This window comes from Anopheles coluzzii, chromosome 3 (assembly GCF_943734685.1).
Source record: "Anopheles coluzzii chromosome 3, AcolN3, whole genome shotgun sequence".
In the NCBI taxonomy this organism is placed as follows: Eukaryota; Metazoa; Arthropoda; class Insecta; order Diptera; family Culicidae; genus Anopheles; species Anopheles coluzzii.
The window spans coordinates 79,715,752-79,728,670 of NC_064671.1; the positions used below are offsets into that span (position 1 = coordinate 79,715,752).

General features: G+C 42.6%; 1 protein-coding gene and 1 non-coding gene across 2 annotated transcripts in view; one reads left to right on the forward strand and one right to left on the reverse strand.

Moving 5' to 3' along the window:
• Positions 1-12,919, reverse strand: part of LOC120955139 (uncharacterized) — a 438,811-nt gene that overhangs the window by 341,268 nt on the left and 84,624 nt on the right. The window lies entirely within an intron of this gene.
• Positions 2,516-2,597, forward strand: Trnal-aag (transfer RNA leucine (anticodon AAG)). Its single transcript has one exon. It is a non-coding gene; the product is annotated as a tRNA-Leu (tRNA).

Sequence of the window (12,919 nt, forward strand, 5' to 3'; positions counted from 1 at the left end):
CGTTCCACTATGGTCGAATCATATGCCACTACGATCGAATTGTGTGCCGCTACCATTGGATTTCTGAAAGCAAGAGCATAGTAAACTGTTTGTTTACGTTTGAAAGCTGTTTCCTTCTTCGCCGACGGCATTTCATTTGTAAAATACCAATAAAAGGGATTTATTCTCTGATTATAGGTAAACCCCACGAATATTTGTTGAAACCAAGGATTTTACCATCAACAACGAACACCGAATATTAGTTGAACTTAAGGATTTTACCATCAACAAGGGACCACGATATTCGTCGATAACAAGGATTTTACGTGTAATCAGTGAATAACTGCCTTTTATTAGTACTATTTTACTAACGAAATGCCGTCGGCGAAGAAAGATATAGCTTGCAAACGTAAACAAACAGTTTACTATGCTCTTGCTTTCAGAAATGCAATGATAGCGGCACACAATTCGATCGTAGTGGCATATGATTCGACCATAGTGGAACGCGATTCAACCGTACTGGCACGCGATTCAACCATGGGTGCACGCATTCGATCGTAGTGGCATGCGATTCGAAGCAGGCGGTTTGCGATTCGATGCAAACGGCACGAGATTCGAACGTAGATGGAAACAGGTGTAATTCGATAACTGGTAATTTAAAAGAAGATCAATTTTACGTAAGTTTTCTCGCATATTCAATCAGTAAAAAGTATTAGCAACATTTTTTTGCTGAAGTTTGTAGATAGTTTTCACATTCCATTTTCATCTTCACAAGTATATTAAATTAAAGCAAGCGAGAAACAATTTCAAGCTCACTTGCATCCTCATAAAATGCATTTCACGCACCGTACGCTTTCGTTGGAGCATCCTGCCACCACTCGACGACTTGCATTTTTGGCGATCCCGTATCCATTGTGCAGCAGCGCTATTCTTCTCAAAACCAAAAAAGTAAACGATGAAGTAGATTAAAGCGCAAAATAATCCCTTCAGCTCTAAAAGATAACCTCTCTCAAGCCATAGTACGGGTATCGTGGGTTAACTTTGGGTTAGCTGCTTTTACCCTTACACTAAGCACCCCAAAACGATACACTCTCGTCGCGTGCTGAATGAAGCAATCTTCCTCCGAAAGAGTTACTTCAAAAAGCTAAAAAAAAAAAAATGCTAAAAAGCATAGCACAACATCGACCGGGAACAATTTATCAACAGCTTGTTCGACCGGTCGAGCGCTCGAGAAGAGCGCGGCAAAGCAGCTGGAACGCGGCGAAGAAGCAAAAAATTAACATAATTTGCTTCGTAACTCCGCTCGAACTGGGGGGGGGGGGGGGGGGGCTAGCAGCAGAAGGGACGGAAATTCTCCCTCCTTTTTTCTACTGCAACGTGCAGCGAAGGAAGTGGAAATCTCCTGACTTTACAGAAAAAAAAAGATCAAGAGGTCAGTCTGCGGAGTCAAAGAATAGCGAGATTTAAATACCGCTCTAGATAAAACAAAGGAGCAACAACAGAAAAGAAAAAAAACCAGGAACCAACACAACGTTGCATAAAAAGGAAGAAAAAAAAGGGGCACCTCCGGTTGGAAAACTGTTTCATTCGATCCCGTAGCGTCTTCCGCCACCAATCATCCATCGCTTGACTTGTGCAAATTATTCAAGCTGACGTTTTTCGCATCACTCTTTATAGGTGCGGAAAGCCGGCGAGATGATCTACACCGAAGGGGGATGTAGATGGAGGATAAGACGATTGTCTGCTGGACAGAGGGGGGGGGGGGAAAAGAGCATCAACCGTTGCGAGGAAAACTCGTCATCATCATCAACATCGTTGGAAGCAGCTGGTTGGAAGCATCGCTCGACCAACTTGGGGCCTCCCTCGCAAACACATCGTAAAATGGTTAGCGGAGGAGAGTTGTGGGTTGTGGAGAAAAAGTTGTAATGAAATAATTCATCCACAAGTTTCGCAGAGCGGAGCAATTAATTCCTTTGTCGAAGCAATTAGGACGGCTGTGCGGGTGCTAAGTCGCTGAGCGGTTTGAACCGACAAGGGGCCGGCCGGCCGGCCGGCCGCAAACCGGGCCGGATGGAATCGATTTGAATGGTAAATTGATCGTCATGGAGAGTAAGGCAGCCATTCTTTGGCACGCAAACAAGCGGCCATCGATGTTTGTGGGCAACATTTAAATCAAGCCATGGGGAAGGTACAATTAAACGCGGAACTGTCCGAACTGGAAGGGTTAGTTAATGGGTGTTCGGATTGCTTCCAAAATGAACAAAGTTCGATCTTTGCGGAGGTGATTTGCATTTCTTTTCTTTGTTTTCCTCAAACAGACTGTGGACAAAGGCATCATTTTAAAGTTGTTTAAACAAGATTTTTGTTTGCTATTTTTTATTCGCACACCTTAAGCTTGCATGTATTACTGTTTAGACATGGTTTACTAAGCTTTTCGAGTAGAGGGATGAAGATGCTACTAAGTTATGCGTAAAACGTTCACATAATGACGAACGATGCTATCCATAACCAATTATTATCGCTCAGCAAGCATCGAGGTAGCGTGGCCGAGCGGTCTAAGGCGCTGGTTTAAGGCACCAGTCACTTCGGTGGCGTGGGTTCGAATCCCACCGCTGCCATTCGAAGGGGTTTTTTTCTCAATCATATGTAACAATGATACAGATAAAATATTTAAAAGCTGTTTTAAAACGTAGCTTAAAATACTGTAATACAGTTTCAAGCAGTAATAAATTGATAGTTTTTAAATTAAGCTTTTTAACGTAAGCCATTGATGTATGAATGGTATAGCTACATCGTATGAATGAAAACTTGTTTATTAGTTAAATAAATCTAATTGTTTTTGAAAATTGTTTAATTTCTAAAGTTATATGACATGTTTACTCTACAAGCATCCTTATTATTAATTGCTTAAATGATTATATACATTTTGAATCATCCACCATTTAACAACACCTTATTTTTATTTTACTTAACATTTATAACTCTTGAAAATATTGTTGTGAAATTATTTATTGTTTATTGTTTATTTAAACAATCGAATGCATGGTTAATCCTGGATCAATGACAAAAAGATAGAGATGAATAGATTAAAATATCACTTATTGGAATAAATCAACTTTCATTAAAATTTTGAAGGGGAAACAATAATTCTAACAAAAATAAACGCAAAACGTGACGCAATTGTTAGCACAATTCTAGACAAAAATACAGCTCTTCTCTGGAATTTCAATATTGGCATACAAATGTGACCATGCAGTATAATCTTATTGTATTTTCGCAATCATTAATGTAGCAGCCAAAGTGTGTTTGCTTAAAATTGCAATCCTGTTCATCGTTTTAACAGCCTATAAAACGGGACCTCTCCAAAGTAAACGCAATCCCGCCATACGCTGCTGCAACAACGTCAGTAACAATCAATTATGATTATGATGTTACAGCCGCTCCATTCAAACAAGAAATACACATCACACGAACACTGCATGCAAACGCAACCCTCCCCGGCTGCGCTGAATGCAGTCGCAAAAATCCCTTTGTTAAAACCGTACCGCTTTCCCCGCCCCAACTACGACCCCAACCTTGCGTAGCGCGCGGGCGCCGAGTGAAATGTAAAAAGATAAGCCAGGTTTGTCGCTGTTTAACCTTCCGTAAACATGTCGCCCCCGTCCAGCATCCCATTTCGGTTGATTTATGACTCATATATGCCCCAGCTTTGCGTCGCTGCGTGTGAGCACACTGCCACGCGAAGCACAGGACTCACCGTGGAGGAGACGAGACAGAACGCACCCGCTTGTTACGCACCGCATGGCATCGGGCGGTACGGGGTAAATCTCCGAAAGCAGAATTTGTTGGGCGCTTCTGTTCAAATAAGTGACATCGCCCGGCGTTCTACGGAGCTCAGCCGGCGCTCGTCTGCCATGACGCTCGTAATGCTTTTTCGGGGCAAACAAAATGTTGGAGCAGTGGACCGGACCGGAGAGCGGAGACCTGGACTGTTTAGTTAAGTTGACGATTGCAGATTAGGAATGCGGGCTACGCCGCACACGCATCCCAGACCGAAGCAAGAATGATGATGCTCGGTTCTGGTCGGTTAAAACGACCGACTGTGTGTGTGTGTGTGTGTGATAGTGAAAGTTTCAATGTTGGGCTGCTCTCTGGACGCGCGTGTGGAGAATTTGAGCTAGAAATTTGGCCCCCAGAAGGAACAAAAACGAATCGTTTGTCTCGAGTAGATGGGTAAAGAGACCAGAAGAAAAAACGCGAGTGTCGCGAGTTTTCAGCCGACGGGCTGTCGTCTGTCGGTGCGTCTCATATTGGCGCAAAAAGTTCTCCCAACGGGACAGTGGAAAACACACCACACAACAGTACTGCACGACACAAAAGCGGGGAAAAGCGATCATTTAAAAGGATACCAGCCTCCTTTACGGTTTCTGCTGCGTCGGAACCTCCAATGGAGAACGATTTCTGTACGACGCGCTAGTAAATATCCCCTGGAGAACAGAGCAACCGGGTAAAGTTTGATCCTGCTGACAAAACCACGAACGTTGTATGCTGAAGCTCCATCCATGGTTGAGCGTTAGAGTAATGGATGGGGGAAATGTTGAGCACGATGCAAGTATAAAAGCCGTACATCACGCGTGTAAATTGTGAGCCTGATTATTTGAGTTGGGGTGATAAGGCTGCCGCATCTTAAGGTATTTTCTATCAGTTTTTAAGTTATTAGTAAAATGTATTTCAGTTACACAACTTAAAATGAAACTTATGTTATATTTAGTTCACTGTATTGTGTTTGTTTTTACAAAATAGTAATGTTGAGTAATTATGACCAAATCGTCTCAGCCCATTACTTCATAGTTCCTGTTAACAATGGAGTGTTCGGAAAACAGTCCCCTGGATGCTTTAATTCTTCACCACCCATCGTTGAAAGCGTGCCAACATGCTGCGTCATTGAAAACAGGAAGCAGCCTCAACAGCAGGAGGACACGAACCAAACGATACTCAACACACAAAAAAACTCTTACGTATTGTTTGAATACTTCACCAACAAGGTAGAAAGGGAAGGCAGAACTCCACGCTACATAAACGCTGTCATTACTGTACAACCCTTTGGCGAATTGTTCAAACAGGAGCATGGAAAGCGAGACCAAAACAGGATAGAAAAGAAGAGGAAAAAATATTTTGGAGACCCTGGGAAGACTGACACCGTTTATCGCACCTAACCCTTTCATCACTTTCCACAAAAAAAGGAGACGTATCAACACCATGACACGCAGTGAAATGACGGCTTCCAATGTGATGGTAAACTGTGGAAAAGTGCTGACGCAGTTGGATCAAGGGATATTTGGCATTTGATGTTTGTTAAGCACTTTAGAACCCCGAATCGAGATTTGGTTTTGGAAACGGATTAGTATTTGGGGTACAGATTTGAGGAAAATACGTTCTGTTCTTACAGGATCAATGATTAGTTTCATCTTATCAATATGCAACAACTGTTTCGACCATATGCCATAGCCTTGAAGGCTCTTGTCATTTAGAGAAGGATGTATGGGTTATATACAGACAACAATTCATACTCGTTGGATTATGTCGATGTCGTAACAATGATTGTCTTAAAATCTTAACCAACATTGAGAGTCAATAGTACTTGAATAATTTAGTTTTTCACTAGAATGTGAGTTTGGAATCAAGACAAGACTCTATCAAGCTCAAACATGATATGTAATTTACCAACATAGGACAACCTTTCAGGCTAGCTTGTAACATCAGAGCCTTCACTATCACGAGCAGATCTACACAAGCAATTTATCTTTGCAAAGTCATTTCCAAATTGCTTCTCAACCACAAACGACCATTCCTAGCGCATTCCTAGTGTCTAGGCTAAAAGTCATATTTCCAATTGCCAGGACCTCCCAGAGACACTGCAGTCTGGTCTGGCCTTCTGCATCTGAACGACGGTTCCCAAACCTAATTGAGGTTTTGCTTTAAGATCTTTAAAGAATCATCCATCCCGCACAGCCCGAAAAAGCCCCACTGCCAGTAAATTATTTCCCACTTCCCAATTCCCTACGACCATGACCGAAACGCATCTCCCAATAGCAACTCCAATCCCTGTGCTCAGGTGGCTCTGCAGGGCAGCAGTAGGAAGAAAAATTACCTCCCACTGTCGACAAAACCCCGACAGTGTGGTTCCCACTTTCGGGTTTAGTTTTCTGGTCCTCATTTTTCGACTGTCAAATTGGGCTGTCTGGGTTTGTCTGCACGGACCGGGGGGTGTTCTATAGTCTCGCACACACCAACCACCAGCATGTTGCAAATTATCCCTTCCGAAATGCCAAGAGAGAGAGAGAAGGAGATGAAGCGCGGCGGTGGTGTGATGTTTTCCGTCCCTACCGAAACTCATCAATCCTTCCCCTGGTCTCGGGCACTCGGTAGCCCGGTGTCTTGAGCGGTTTCACGGCTGCAGGCTTGCCTGTGTTCGACAAATGTCACACTAAATGGGTACAGACCGAAATTACCGGAAGACGACCTCTCGAATCATCAAAGTTCTCGTTCCGCTCGGTGCAACCATCGTTCTTCGTGCGTCCCATCTCGTGCAGACGTCACACACCTGACGCATTTTTGGGTTGGGGATTTTGGCAGAACAACCAACACACGCATCGTACTGCTTTTTGGTGCCGTGACCAGGAGACGGCGAGCTTTTGTTAGCAGGCTGTTTTTAGCGCGAGCTGGGTGTGTCGTCTGCTCGCGACAGACATCGGCGCGCGCTCGGCAAAACAACCGAACAACCGTCAGTCTAATGTGCGTTAATCAGCGAAAACGAAGCCTTGTTGGGGACTGAAGGATGAACACGGCACAAATCTCACACCATCACCCTGGGTCACAATTTATGAGCAGGCAGGCTCACATGCTGCTACGGGCAACATTATTCACATCGCTCGTTCCAAAAGGCGTTCCAAACGAGGCGAGGCATAATGGGAGGAAAATAATAATCACCTTCAACAAATTGAGAGACGATCGCTTTGCCCTCGAAAGTAGCGTGAACCACGCGCGACACTCGCGCCGGATCTGTTTTCGTGTTTAACACGAGCCACAATATTAGAAGAGCCAGCAACAACACTCACACAATCCCACAAAGCCTTAACTCCAGTGTGGTGGGAAGCGATGGATACAGCCAACCCGTGCCGGCAATAGACAACCGCACAGTTGACATGACAGTGTAACATAAATCTAATTTATGCGTAAACTGTTCCGCAACCTACCCACCCCGAGCCCATCCACACACACACAAACAAGGCTTGTAAACGATGATGACAGACTTGTTTTTTTCTTTCTACTTTTTCTCTGTCTCCTTTCACTCGTTTATTGTTCCCCGGTTTGTTCGCGCTTAAAGCTTCTATTTATCTGCCGTCAACTGGGCACGATCTCAGATCGTTAGTAACCTAGTTGGCCGGAAAATGTCTTATTTTGACACAGCGCGAGCGGCACAAGGGGCACACAGCGCGATTGTCATTTCATCCACAAATTTGACGCTAATGAAATCTGCAAATCCTTCGCTGCGCCGTCTTGCGAGCAGTTTTGCGTTCACGTCCAGAACAATACGGTGCGGTTCGGAGCAGCAGCTTGCGGGAGGAATTTACATTGGATGGATGGAATTGGAAATTCAATTTTCTCGCCAAAGAATGAAGTGGTTCGAGAAACGGGGGAAAGGTATGATGGGTGGGATGGATTTGATAATCGTTCATTTTGGTGATTTAGATTCTTTCGCAAGAGGCAGAGGCAATTTTGAAATCGAGACAGATGGCTCATGCTTTTGGAGAGGCTAAAATATTGCTTTTCTTATTTATTTGTTTTCATTTTGCTTTAAGATACACACAATGAATGGTATACGGAGACAGCTGAAGCTATCTTCCGTCTGAAAATTCGATTGATAAATTCCTCATTTCGTAAATGATGTGCTTCCTGCTAGTCCCTGGCTTGCATGCTTCATCCAACATCCAACTCTTTCCCTGCCGTTGAATGACGCTCGAAACGTTCCGCTCGTCCCTATCAGTTCCTTTTCCTTATCGATCATCTGTCAGAATGGACACGCGAAAAAGATGCTTCACTTCTCCGGGACAATCGATCTCGTTTGGTTCTCGATGGACCAAAACCGTACAGCGTCAAACCAGCGTAACCGAAACGGCGGTTTGCGGACCAAACCGCCCGATTCAAGTGGTGCATTCGATTGAAATAATTGACTTTTTGCGGGCAACCGTGTCCTCGGCGCCGTGCCGTGTCGCTCTGCTTTATCGTTTTCGTTCTGTTATCGTTTCGCACTTCACCTCCCAAACCAGTGCGCCAAGGAAATCAGTCATTGTTCGAGTGAAACATTTATTTTCTTGCAAACGGGTTCCAATGGGTGTGGTTTTCAATCAGTTTAGCAAGCGACTGCACAGCGAGAGGGACATCTCAAAATAGGAACATAGAGCTCCATTTTTCACCTCAACTTTTCTGCGGGAGTGAAAGACGCAGAGTCATTTAGAAAATGGCTACGGTGCAGTGTGGCTGTGTGACTTAACAGATGATGGTTTTCTCGGACGTCTTACATCAGCCAGAAACGCAATTGCAAGTAACAAACGTGTCAGCGTCATGCTGCACTCGAAACGGAACGGATCAATTGATGGGGAAACAAAGTCGTTAGGTTAAATTATTTGGAGGATAATACATTAGGGCAATGGAGATGAAAATAACACTCATTGATTGCGTAAAGTGGCTTAATCGTTTATGGTTGTTAAAGGTAAAATTGAAGATGATCGCATCGTCAATAAGAGGGCTTTATGATACCAATTTCTTATTTTTCTATGGTGTTACAACTTTATTACCATTTTCAAGAAGAAGTTTTTAATAGGCCTACAAAAATGAATATGATACTTTTCAGGTATCATGATGTTAAGCTAGAATATCTGAATTCAAGGCACGGGAAAGATAATATCAGTTTTCCCAGTTTACAGGAAGCAAAAGACCCGGATTTCATTTGCTTTTAAAGTCCAGGAACTGGTCATTTTGCAAACGTTTCCAACGGCTGGAATATCCATCCCGCTGTGCCACTTACACCAACACCTTTCAAGGTGTGCCTGCACTAGCCCCTTTCCGCATCGCACTTGGAGCTGGAGACGAACGAACAGACAAATTCAGCTGCTGCTTTTCTCACCCGTATATTGCCATCGTCCTAGCACAATGGAAGGATAACGGGACGAAATTGGCCCCATTTCGTGTTTTTGTTTCGTGTAACCCTATCTGCAGGAGAGGGTCCGCAAAAAACCCTCGCCTTTGGTTTTGGTGCAATTTTCCACTTGAAGGTAGATCGGAGCTGCCGGACAGCAACGGTGGGCGAAGCAGCTCGGTAGGTTTCCTTCCTTTTTTTTGCCGGTCCGGTGGATTGAAAATTTAATGAAATTATACAGCTGCACAGTGATGCAGGTGTTCGGAAATGGGTGCTGCCGGGAGAGCATGAGAAGAGAAATGCTGTTAAGATTTTCCAACGTTTTTTATTCCATTATTTGTACGGGAATGACCACAAGCTGGCGCTGGAGAAATGAATAAAAGGGCACTAAGTGAATACGGGAATGATAGTTTTCGTTGAATTTAATTTCCATCCTATTCTCGTGTTTTTGTTTTTGGTTACATTTTCCCCCCTATCACTCGGTGCGCACGAAATTGACGATAAATCATCCAGCTCGACTGGATAAGTAAAATAACAAACAACCGCTTTTGCAACTACGCTTCGAAGTTGAACCGCCTAACCCAGGCCCAATCACTATCACCGTACCGTTCCGTAGCTCCAAAGCTCGAGCACTAGTTTTTGCTGCCAAGGTGGATTAAAAATTTACGTCCGAAATTTACTCCACTGGAAAAGCTTTACCGCGCAAAAAGAGAGGGCATTAACATCGTGCACCAGTTCGAAGGTTGGCAGGACTTTTGCCACCGGTTTCCGCCACAGAGGGCAAACTTGCAGGATCAGCTGCCGGCGTGTTTCCATTATCCCATGCAGCTCGTATCCCACCAGCACAACCCCGGTTCGGTTGCTAATAATTGCTCGGGCAAGCACATGACCTGCCGGAACGATTAATGGCCACCGATGGAAGCGGCAACACCTGCAGTGATTGAAAAATTCCCAGGAAATAATGGGAGGGCTGATGTTGTAAGCTGCGCATTTCTAGATTTTTGTTGTTACTTGTAAGGTAACAAGTAAAGTATAAAGTAGAGCAGAAGTAGGAACAATTAATTGTTTAAAATTACAGTACATGTTAAATATTTGGGTCAAACCAAATCAATGCTATAAAAATTAATGCTATAAATTTGATATTTTTTAGCGCAAGCGCCTAACGGTATGCAATTTGTTTGCTTAAAGCTTATAATAAGCCATTACTTCACTGTATTTGCCAATAATTGATCAAGAATCGAAATGTCTGATAAGTTTTTTCATAATAGTTTTAAAAAATTGATTTTTTATTTTCATTGATTGTAATAGTTCATAATAATCAAGTGAAAAAGATCAAACAGTTTTATTCATGATGTATTTTTTACCATAATTATAAAAAAAAATTAAAATTCCTCAAAAACTGCTTCCTCTTCGTTCAAAAATGATTTTAAACAAGATTCAACTTCTTTAATTCAAAACCAGTTGTTGGGTGATGATATCGTTTGCCGCACTATTTATCTTCATCCTTAATATTCAATCAATCTACAAACTTCCCCAACAGCAAGAAGATGCTCTGCAGCGCAGCGTCTTCAACCAGTTTGTTTCTATCGATTTCTTCTGTCGAACTTTCTACACAAGAATTTTTATCAACGCTGGCGTACCAGCACATCCCCCCGCTTGTTGTAGCGTTTGTCAACGTGCTTAAACGAGCAATTATTATCGGCTTACGGAATATTGTTATCATCTTTCCTTGCCTCGAGTACCAACAGCATAAGACGATTCCCTCCCAGTGGTAGGAAAAATTCGTTTTGCATGTTTTCTACTCCCGTGCTGTCAGCAGGAAGGTATGATTGGGGCAAAGCGGACCCCTGAAACTACGGAACAGAATAAGCTGCAACTAAAAAGGCACGCTCCGGGCATAAGCTGAAACTTGCTTTAATGCTTTCGGGTCTGCCCCGCGGTACGACAAGCGGTACCAAGCGGCACCAACTATTATTAAGTCCATTGCTCTTCCTATGCGACAAACTATAAATATTTGTGATAAGTTTTATTATTTCCTGCGGGAAAACAACTTTTTCTGCCCGCCGTGAAGGTACGCTGCTCCACGCCGTGTTTGCTTCTGTATTCTTTTTGCATCTTTTTTTTTAACTCCAGCTTTAAAACGTCAATGTTTGTCAACCCCCGAAGCGTAGCGAGCACAAACTTGTCCACCAGGGTTTTCTCTCCCCACTCTCACTGGCATAGAAAATCATATTTCACCGGTACCGGTTCCGTCAACGGGGCCGTGATTGTAACAAATTAGCTTTCCGCCTTTTCGGCCTTATTTACATTGCGCCTATGCGCCTTTCGTACTGTGTGAGTGTTTTTTTGTCGTTGTTTTGTTTCACTTTGTTCGCCCCACTGTCTGCAACAGTGGGGCAGGCGGGCTACGCTCCGGGTGCTATTGTGGGAAAATTTATGTGAAAATCGATAGATTAGTATCTCCGGCCGACTCAATTAATAATAAACAGTGCCGCATAGACAAATGGACTGTACTTGGGTGAGCCAGTGCATAAAAAAGAGCAAACTATGGAGCGTTTTTTTGTGTGTCTCTGTTGCACTGGGCTAAAGACAATTTAATGACTGCAAAAAATGCATACAGAAGACAACGTTGTGGAACGGAATATGAAAAAAACATGCGATAATTAATTATAATTTGCATTATAATTCATCTTTCATACATTTCATTCATATAGTTTATGGAGCCCTTGAAAGATAAAATAATGATTTACAGGACGCAACCAACTTAAATTTGAGCTGAATAACGATTGATTTATGAATGGATTGCATTTACTTTAAAACTATTTTGAATATTTTTAAATATAAAATAAAACATAAACTTTATAAAAATATAATTTTAAGTATTAATTTACGTTCTTCTAAATAATTTCATTTGAATCCAATGATTTACTAAATTGCTTGATGATCATCGAAATAAAATATGAGTAAAAGAATTAAACGAAACATATTTTAAATAAAAATGATATATTTAACAACTAAAACTAGTAACAAATGATGATAGAAGAACAAAACTACCAGAAAATAACACGTACCTAATGAAAGAAAGTTATTGGCTCATCATTTTGTAATAAAAATGAATTTTTAACGACACTTCAATGCTTGCTGGAATACATTCAGGAACCCAGATGTACATGTTTTTTTACATTTTCTTCCCACAAACAAACACCTTCAATTAACCTTCCTTATTTCAAGCTCAACCGCCCAGAAAGTTCCTGAATGTGGTCCAAAAACGAGTCGCAAGGTAAAAAGGCTGTATTGCAAGCGTCGATAAAAGTCGGACCACAATTTAGCTAATGCAATCTAATACAGTATCGGACATAAAGATAGAACCCTGGTGTTCAACGCACCTTGCACTTGTTTTACCACGTTACTTGTGTTTGTGTGTGTGTATGTGTGTGTGTGTGTGTGTGTGTGTGTGTGTGTGTGTGTGTGTGTGTGTGTGTGTGTGTGTGTGTGTGTGTGTGTGTGTGTGTGTGTGTGTGTGTGTGTGTGTGTGTGTGTGTGTGTGTGTGTGTGTGTGTGTGTGTGTGTGTGTGTGTGTGTGTGTGTGTGTGTGTGTGTGTGTGTGTGTTTGTGTGTTTGTGTGTGTGTGTTTGTGTGTGTGTGTTTGTGTGTGTGTGTGTGTTGTAGAAAGAGAGTGTGCTTTTTAATGTGTATTTGCAAGTGCGCGGGTTTGTGTCTGAAAAACGTAGCTTGCTATGG